This window comes from Pinus tabuliformis, chromosome 9 (assembly GCF_031772625.1).
Source record: "Pinus tabuliformis cultivar Carrire ecotype Pingquan chromosome 9, CPIR1, whole genome shotgun sequence".
Lineage (NCBI taxonomy): Eukaryota > Viridiplantae > Streptophyta > Pinopsida > Pinales > Pinaceae > Pinus > Pinus tabuliformis.
The window spans coordinates 694,328,734-694,338,277 of NC_142307.1; the positions used below are offsets into that span (position 1 = coordinate 694,328,734).

Below are 9,544 nucleotides of genomic sequence, written 5' to 3' on the forward strand. Positions count from 1 at the left end.
ATGTAGCACCATCATGCTGTATGATCATGTTGCTCATGATCACTGTGTTGACCACACATCATGTTGTCCATGACCTCATACATCATGCTACCCATGTGTTGTGCTGTTTCATGATTCTATCATGTTGCCCATTCATTATGTAGTGTTGAATCCAAAGATCACTGAGTTGTTCTCAATATCATGGATTTGCACCTATCTGATGTGTACTCAGTGACTGTTATGCTGCTCTCATTATACAGCATCACATTGCTACCCCAAATTGACAAGTATGATGAGAATGATAGATCCGGTCTTCTCATTGTAATATACTCCTTTAGTATGGCTGTGGGGATTCATAGATCTTCTTTGCTGTATGGTGAGTTAGTACTACTGTAGGGTTTCACTGATCCCATTCATGGAGGTGAATATCACCAAGGAGGTTACAGAGATAAAACCTGAGTTCTGTTCCTCTCCTTATAGCATATACATGTGCCCATATTTAAGAGAGGAATGTAAAGTTTTGTATCTCCTTTTGATAGCGACAACAGATCTCATAGCTGTGCTTAGATGTCTCCATTTACAGTGTTGTAGGAGTATCGTTGATGGAGTCTTCACTAACTACGAGATTAGGTTGTGCGTGACTGCTAAGCCTACGTGGATATACTTGCGTGGATCATCTTCATCTGCAGCGTGGAATCCTTATATGCCTGCATGGATTTGGTCACTCTCTACTTAGCATATCATGACTGTCCAGCATTTTAATATACCGTTATGAGACTTGCGGTGTATATCTCTACGTGGACATCATATATATACATTGTGTATAGTTTCCAGATCTACCCTGTCGGATGTCACACGGCTTCATTGTTTCTGCCTTGCATATGATATTTTTCAAGACAACGTATTTATCAAATGTTTGTTGTGTATGTCTGTGTGTTAATGTATCACTTAATTGTTTCCATACATAACGAATATGACGGGCTATATGACTGTGTTGTATATATATATATATCTGTATTCCATATATTGAAGAAGATATATATATCTGCGTCCCATAATGTGACTGCATCCAGACTATCTTTCATATTTTATATGATGGTGTTCCACTGACAACGCTTATCCTTTGACTACGTGTAGCGGCTTCAATGTATGGGTGCTCTCTATGTGTTATATGACCAGCGTATAACCTCCTCAAAGAACAGTGTATAACATCCATCACTTGCATGTAGTTTTAGGGCTGTGATTAATTAGGGCATCATCTTTTAGATATTTTCTTCATCAAACCCAAAACAAGATGAAGAAATATCTCAAGAGAGTGAATGTGTAGAATGACTTAAAGTCTCCTTCTATTTATACTAAAAACGTATAGGTTTGAATAGACATGACGTTTGGGCTTCTATAGCCTACGTATGCCCTGGTCGGCTTGATAATAATTCCATAATCTAAATAAATTCATATCTCCATAAATACTTATCGAAATCAGATGATCTTTGGATGAATCCTACACCTCTCAACGAGAGGGATCCAATAAAAATATCAACTGTCATAAATAAGCTGACCCACTTGGAGTTTGGCCCTAGTTTCCAATTTAACACGGCAGCAGCAAAATCTTATTCTTATGTGATGCCACATTTTATTTTCTACTGTTATGTGATAGCAGAGTGTTTTCCTATTATTTGTTATTGTATAAATAACTATTGTCAATGGCTTTGGAACTTAGGAATTCGCGCTCGACTTCATCTGTGCTATTGAATACTCCCTACTTTGGATTTAACACTGGGATTCATATGTGCTATTGAATTCTCCTAGCTTTTTACATATTCTTAGTGGGAAGCCTATGCCTTTTTCTCCCTATCCTGTTGTGCCATAGCCACAGTGAAACCAGCTGACCGATAAGGTTTGTCATAACTGTAAACAAATATTTGTTCAAGCTTAGCAACAATTACTATCATCATCGGCTAATGTTTAAATACTAAATTGCAAAATGTAGTTAATGGCAAATAATGTACACATTTTTTAGGGCATTGGGTAGTAGCGACACCAGAACTATGCTGTGGGTTTTGTATTGGGCAAATTCGTATTGTGGAATTTCATTTTGAGCTAGATTTTTCTATTATTGAAATCAATAATTACCTACTATCTGTTTAGATATGCATAGAAGCAAAATCTGTTCCAAGTGCTTGATGGCTTCTGGTGAAGTCTATTCCCACATGTGTTGGGATTGAGTTGAAGTCTATCAGGACTTGATGGACCATTAAACCCTTCCACTCCAATCTCCAGTAAATGCTTTCTATCGATGGACTTCACATAAACCGCCATTTCCTCAATCCATGCCTGCCCATTGACATCCAGACATTTCAAACATCAGTACTACTGATCAACCTGGTTTTTTACAGGATATAAATTGTCGATTGCAGGCTTTAGATTTTGTTATCAGTGAAACCAGAAATAATAAAATTCGCCCTATTTTAAGTTTATCCAACAATTGGGAAGCATATGGAGGCCAATCACAATATTTCAAATGTGTTCGGGATGCAGGGCTTACTTTAAACTCTGAGTATGCCTTCTTTTGAGACACTACACTGAAAACCTACTTCAAAAACCATATCAAGGTAGATAATGATCAACTTGCTGTATTTGGATATTGTATGACACTGGATTAAAGTTTTTGAAACCATTGATATTGTGTTTTGATGGCAGACCATTCTAACCACAGTTAACAAGATCACTAATGTGGCCTACAAGGATGATCCAACGATATTTTCTTGGGAACTCATGAATGAGCCTCGCTGCCTACCTAATCCAACTGGAGATTAGTTGCAAGTTAAATACCATCATCCCTTTTTGTATTTTTATGATTCCAAGAATTGACAATTGGGTAGAGTTCTTATTTACTATTGGCCTAATAGGGATAGAACCATTATAATTTCTAGGTGAAACAACAACGTAACAAACAACTTATTGGCTAAAATAGAGACTTAAACTTTGGATTTAAATTCTAATAGTATATTTTATATAATACTTGATAACACAAATATTGCTAATTTCCATCATTGGAAGAGGCAACGCATAAAAAAGAAAGTGGAGAAGCAATGCCATTACTACCTGAATGGACACAAAATGTGGAGAAGAGATGCCATTACTACCTGAATGGATAGAACACAGTGGTGGTTGCCTTCTTTACCTGCTCAGGAATGTCGGAAGCAACGTAATATTATTCTTATGTTATGCTATATTTTATTTTCTTACTGTTATGTGATAGCAGAGTGTGCCTTCGTTACCTGCCCAAGAATGTCAGCGGCAGCAGAATCTTATTCTTATGTGATGCTACATTTTATTTTCTATTGTTATGTGATAGCAGAGTGTTTTCCTATTATTTGATATTGTATAAATAACTATTTTCAATGGCTTTGGAACTTAGGAGTTTGCGCTCGACTTCATCTGTGCTATTGAATACTCCCTGCTTTGGAATTCACACTAGGATTCATATGTGCTATTGAATACTCCTAGCTTTTTACATATTCTTACTGGGAAGCCTACGCCGTTTTGTCCCTAACTTGGTTGTGCCATAACCACAGTCAAACCAGCTGACCAATAATGTTTGTCATAACTGTAAACAGAGATTTATTCAAGCTTAGAAACAATTACTATCATCATCGGCTAATGTTTAAGTACTAAATTGCAAAATGTAGTTAATGCCAAATAATGTATACATTTTTTAGGGCATTGGGCAGTAGCAACACCAGAACTACGTTGTGGGTTTTGTATTGGGAAAATTCGTATTATGGAATTTGGGTTTTGCATGAGTATTGTTGTTTCTAGAGAAAACGATGTTGTACATAATGGTGGAGAGATGTTGTGAAATTGCATGGAATGCAATCATAGGTGGCTATGCTTAACATAGGTGTAATGAACAAGAACTGAAACTATTTAATGCAATGCCTAAGCTAGATGAAGTTAGATGGAATTCTGTAATTTCAGGTTCTGTAATTTGGTGATATGCATAGAATGGGTAATGCCACGAGGCCATAAATGTTTTTGGTCAAATGAGGAGAGTGTTTTTAAGCCAAACAAGTTCAGCTTTAGCACCATTCTCAAGGCCTTCGCTGGCATTACAGCTCTGGAATAGGGGAAGAACGTCCATGCTAACATTATTAAGAGTAGGTTTGAGCTGGATTTTGTTGTTATTCAAATCAATAATTACCAACTGTCTGTTTAGATATGCACAAAAGCAAAATCTATGCCAAGTGCCTGATGGTTTCTGGTGAAGTCTGTTCCCACATGTGTTGGGATTGAATTTAAGTCTATCAGGACTTGATGGACCATTAAACCCTTCCACTCAAATCTCCAGTAAATTCTTTCTATCGATGGACTTCACATAAACTTCCATTTCCTCAATCCATGCCTGCCCATTGACATCCAGACATTTCGAACATCAGTACTACTGATCAAACTAGTTTTTTACATGATATAAATTGTTGATTGCAAGCTTTAGATTTTGTTATGAGTGAAGCCAAAAATAATAAAATTCGCGTTATTTTAAGTTTATCCAACAATTGGGAAGCATATGGAGGAAAATCACAATATTTCAAATCGGGTCGAGATACAGGCCTTACTTTAAACTCTAAGGATGCCTTCTTTTGAGACACTACACTAAAAACCTACTTCAAAAACCATATCAAGGTAGATAATGATCAGCTTGCTGTATCATGGAACAAATAAATTAGTAATATTTTTGTTATGAAGTATTAAATAAAATATACTATTAGAATTTAAATCCAAAGTTTAAGTCTCTATTTTAGCCAATAAGTTGTTTGTTAAGCTGTTGTTTCACCTAGAAATTATAATGGTTCTATCCCTATTAGGCCAATAATAAATAAGAACTTTGCCCAGTTGTCAATTCTTGGAATCATAAAAGTACAAAAAGGGATGATGGTATTTAATCGGCAACTAATCTCCAGCTGGATTAGACAGGCAGCGAGGCTCATTCATGAGCTCCCAAGCAAATATCGTTGGATTGTCCTTGTAGGCCACATTAGTGATCTTGTTAACTACGGTTAGAATGGCCTACCATCAAAACATAATATCAATGGTTTCAAAAACTTTAATGGCATTGTCATCCAATATCCAAATACAACAAGCTAATCATTATCTACCGTGATATGGTTTTTGAAGTAGGTTTTCAATGTAGTGTCTCGAAAGAAGGCATTCTCAGAGTTTAAAGTAAGGCCTGCATCTTGACCCCATTTGAAATATTGTGATTTTCCTCCATATGCTTCCCAATTGTTGGATAAACTTAAAATAAGGTGAATTTTATTATTTCTAGCTTCACTAATAACAAAATCTAAAGCCTGGAATCAACAATTTATATCCTGTGAATTAGCTACCCAAATGTTTGGTTTTATTTTCAACCAATGTGAAGGTTATTTACTTGATTGTCCATAGGATTATAAACTCTAAATAGATATGATTATAAATTTTAAATAGATATAATTCACAACCACCCAAATGTTTGGTTTTTTTATCAACCAATGTGAAGGTTATTTACTTAATTGTCCATAGGATTATAAACTTTAAATAGATATGATTATAAATTTTATATAGACTCGATGTATTTGTTAAAACATTTCTGATGGTAAAGTCACTGGTTCAAACTTAGTGGTAGTATTACTTAATCTTAAAAAAGAAATAAGTTATCTTTGCCATGAAAATGTGTCCAACTTAAACACTAGGGGATTTTACTTGCCTTGAAAAATTTCTCATCATAAACACCAGGGGATCTATGCAGGGCTCTCCATCAACCGTTGTTGAAAGCCCATGTTTGGCCTACTGTGAGTCCAACAGAGGCTGCCTGCTGTAAAAATTCTGAAAGTTTGGATTTGGTGGAATTATGCACTGCAAATACCATGAGCCAATATGCGTTGAATCCATTCACATAAAATATTGAGGCATTGAGCATGAACTAATTTCCTTTCTTCTCCACCATATTCCACTTCCCCTCATCTCTTACCTACAACTTCAAACAATCTTCTCATGACCTATAAATGTATGTATCCTTTGTTTCCAGTACTGCACTACTTATGTACAAGTTCATGGAAACCAGGAGAGCCACATGAAGATAATGATAGCAGAGAGGCAACCCCAACTTCTTCCTATTAATATTCATCATCTTATTCAATCTTTGGTCCTCAGCCTCCCCTGTATGTTTTGTGAATGCTGTGGGATAATTAGCTTCCAATGCTATTTGTAGAACAGGGGAGGGGAACAGGAGAGGAGTACTAGTGATGAATCATTGGTAGGATGAGGATGATTATTATAATATAGATATTATCAGGAGTGAAAAAGTAGACATGGGTCCATGAATTTGCCAATAATGTAAGAAAAAACTCCCAGACCAATTGGCTGGGATTAGCTTCACATTGAAATTGCGTCGATCGATATACTAAAACTACCACTATCCACAATGTTAAGATCATAGTATTTAACATTATATTAAAATGTTGATACTTCCTTGATGTACACTGTAAGTTTCCTTTGAAGGCTAGGTTGATAACTTCCCAAACATATAATAATTTGAAACCTTGATAAATACTTTCATTGATAAATCATTTTTAAATGTACTTAATGCTGCCACACTAACCATACTTGAAGTATTGTTAAATGTTAGCAATGAAGTATGAACAATGTTGTCAAATAGATGACAAACTTTGTAATTTAGTTGTTTCTTTACCTAATGATAATACTCATTCTGAAACAAATCTTTTCTTAAAAGATATTGATGTCAAGAATAATTGTTTAAAAGTTATTGAAACGAGAAGTGCTTTGATATTGGTTTATCATATTAAATTTTATAATAAATAATAATAATATTTTTAGGATTTAAATTAAACAATCTTTCTTTAAGGGTCTTTAAGGGTGTAGTGTGAGAAATACAATTATCTTTATTTTTGGTGTGCTTTTCTTTATAATCAGAGTAAGAAGGTATACCCCACTTTTTTAAGGGCTTCTGAATCTGGAGGTCTATAATTGTAAGCATATGGGCTGCTAGAGAAGCTGTATTTATTGGGAGAGATGGTTCCCAAATGACAAGTAGGAAAGAGTATGGAGTTCTCATCTTATTGCAATTTTGTTTTAGTTCAAATCAAACTTATGGACACTTTGCTAGCTTTTAAGATTATGTCTATGTCCTCACACAATTAAACAGAGAGATCAATAATTTCTTTTCTATGACTGGAACAAAAAGAGAAATTTAACCTTTTCTTTTTTTTGGAAATCTGTGCTTACCATTATCATATTTTAATGGGAATAATTTTATTGAAGATTTGGGAATTTTTGAGAAATTCGACAGAATGAGTAAAGTTATCTTAGTTCATATTCCTCACCTTTTCAAAATATTTTGGAAATCTGCAATCACCATAAAAATATCCATATTAATCTTTCACTAGACTAGACTATTTCTTTTTCATTTCATACATGCAATCTAAAATTAGAATATGGATTTCATGGTCTTAGAAATTTTAAAGGGATTATATATATAGATAGTAGACACTAATATATTAATATCATGGTAATGTACAGAGATGCTTCTCTAATTTATGCCTTACAACGTTCCTTTGCAACCTCTGATTAATTACTAGTTTAGATAAGTTGTCACAATGATACCGTATTGACATCAACAAACGTAAGGGGTGAGATACACAGCTAATCGCGGTCGACCATTCCACGTAGACAACATGTAAAAAAATCATTAAATACCAATACTTAGGAATGCTAAAACCAAACATGCAAGTTTTAATAATGATTTCACCAAATTATTTTTTAACGATGGGAAAGGATGTCATATGCATAAGCAAAGGGTGATGACATCAAATCCGACAAACCAGTTTTCCCGTTATCTAACCTGACGTCAAGTATGTGGTCAAATATCAAAACAACCTTCTATCATTTAGTTGGTTGCAAAATTCTCATGAAACCCTAGATGCATTTAAGGGGATTTCAAGTTTTGTATATTATTGGATTTTATTTGTAATACCTTTTTTTTCCCTTAAATTGAAGGCTAGAAAGTAAGGATAACTGAAATTAGAACGATGAATGTTCTTTTTGAGGTAGGTTACAGTTTTTTTTCGGTGAGAATTTGTTAAGTCCAGTTATTCTTACTTCCTAAACCGGAAAGATAACCATATTTACAAAGAATTATGATCACAAAATAATTAATTTATATATATATATAATTAATTCACAAAAGATATATTTTAATTTCAAAATTATATTTACAAAAATGTAGTCGGTAAATAATTAAATAGAAAAAATATAAATATAAAATTTTTAAAAGATAAATTTCAATATTATATTGTGGGTAAATAAAATAATGTTTACTGGTTCTTAATTTAGACAAATTTTTTATTGAATAGAGTTTCAAATGAACAATACTATACAAGCATTTCATAGTCTTTTATCTCTATAAATAGTTTTTCCATAGATAGAAACATAACTACTTGTTGGGTTAAGAGGCTCATTCTACAACCCGCGCTAAGAGGCTCAATCTACAACCCAATATGATTGCCCCTATTACACTCCACTATGAGCCTGATGTGTAAGTATGTACGTGCTCAAAGCTAAATTTTAGCCAACATAAGAATAAAAATTAGGAATCTAATAAATAATAATAATTAAAATAGAAGAAAATAATGTTGGCCCCAAACAAAAATGAAAATACCCATATAGATAAAACTAACTGCAATACAATGATCTCAAGATCATTTAGATCAAAAGAAATTAGAATACACTTATCTCATGGGTTCTAGTTCTTTTATCATAGTTCTAGTTCGTTCTTTTATCATATACGTTGAATTTGAATGGATCATAAATGTACCTTCAACAAAATTTGTTACCACATCAAAATTCCAAATTAAGTAAAATTTTAAATATCTTTACTCTTTACTAAAGTGACTACCATTTCTTAAATCAAATCGAAAAGGTTAATTCAACAAAAAGAATCCAAAATCTTGCTCTAAAATCTTTTAATGTTTCTTTTAATGAATGATCTAGAAAATGAATCTTTAAAAGGAAAACTATATCCTATGGATATATCAAAATCTCTATACACATAAATATTTCCACGTCAAAATCGTAATCATCGAAAATATTCATTGGATGTAGTTTTATTATAAATTTTGTTATCATACCATGTAAAAAACATCATTAAATCTAATATTAATATTGAGAGATTAATATTCATATTAATATTATTATTAAATCTAATATTAATATTACTCTAGTAATATCTTAATATTATTCAATTTAATAACTTTTAATTAATATAATATACATGTATTCATTGCTTGAGTTCAATGTAGATGGTGATTTCTAATCCTATTTGATTGCTTGCACTAGAGGAGATAAACTAAATTAGAGGGGACAGGAGGAATGAAGAGAGAGAGAAAGAGAGCAGTGAGAGAGTGAGAGAAGGCTAAGAGAGGGAGAGGGAGACACAAACATGGAGAGGGAGACATGAGGAGAGAGAGAGAATGATAGAGGGAGGGAGAAAGTGACAGGGATGGATAGA

The 9,544-nt window shown here is 33.5% G+C and overlaps 1 pseudogene; it reads right to left on the bottom strand.

The window, feature by feature from the left end:
• Positions 1-2,123: 2,123 nt before the first annotated feature.
• On the bottom strand, positions 2,124-6,145 carry LOC149150546 (mannan endo-1,4-beta-mannosidase 6-like; annotated as a pseudogene).
• Between the last annotated feature and the right edge of the window lie 3,399 nt (positions 6,146-9,544).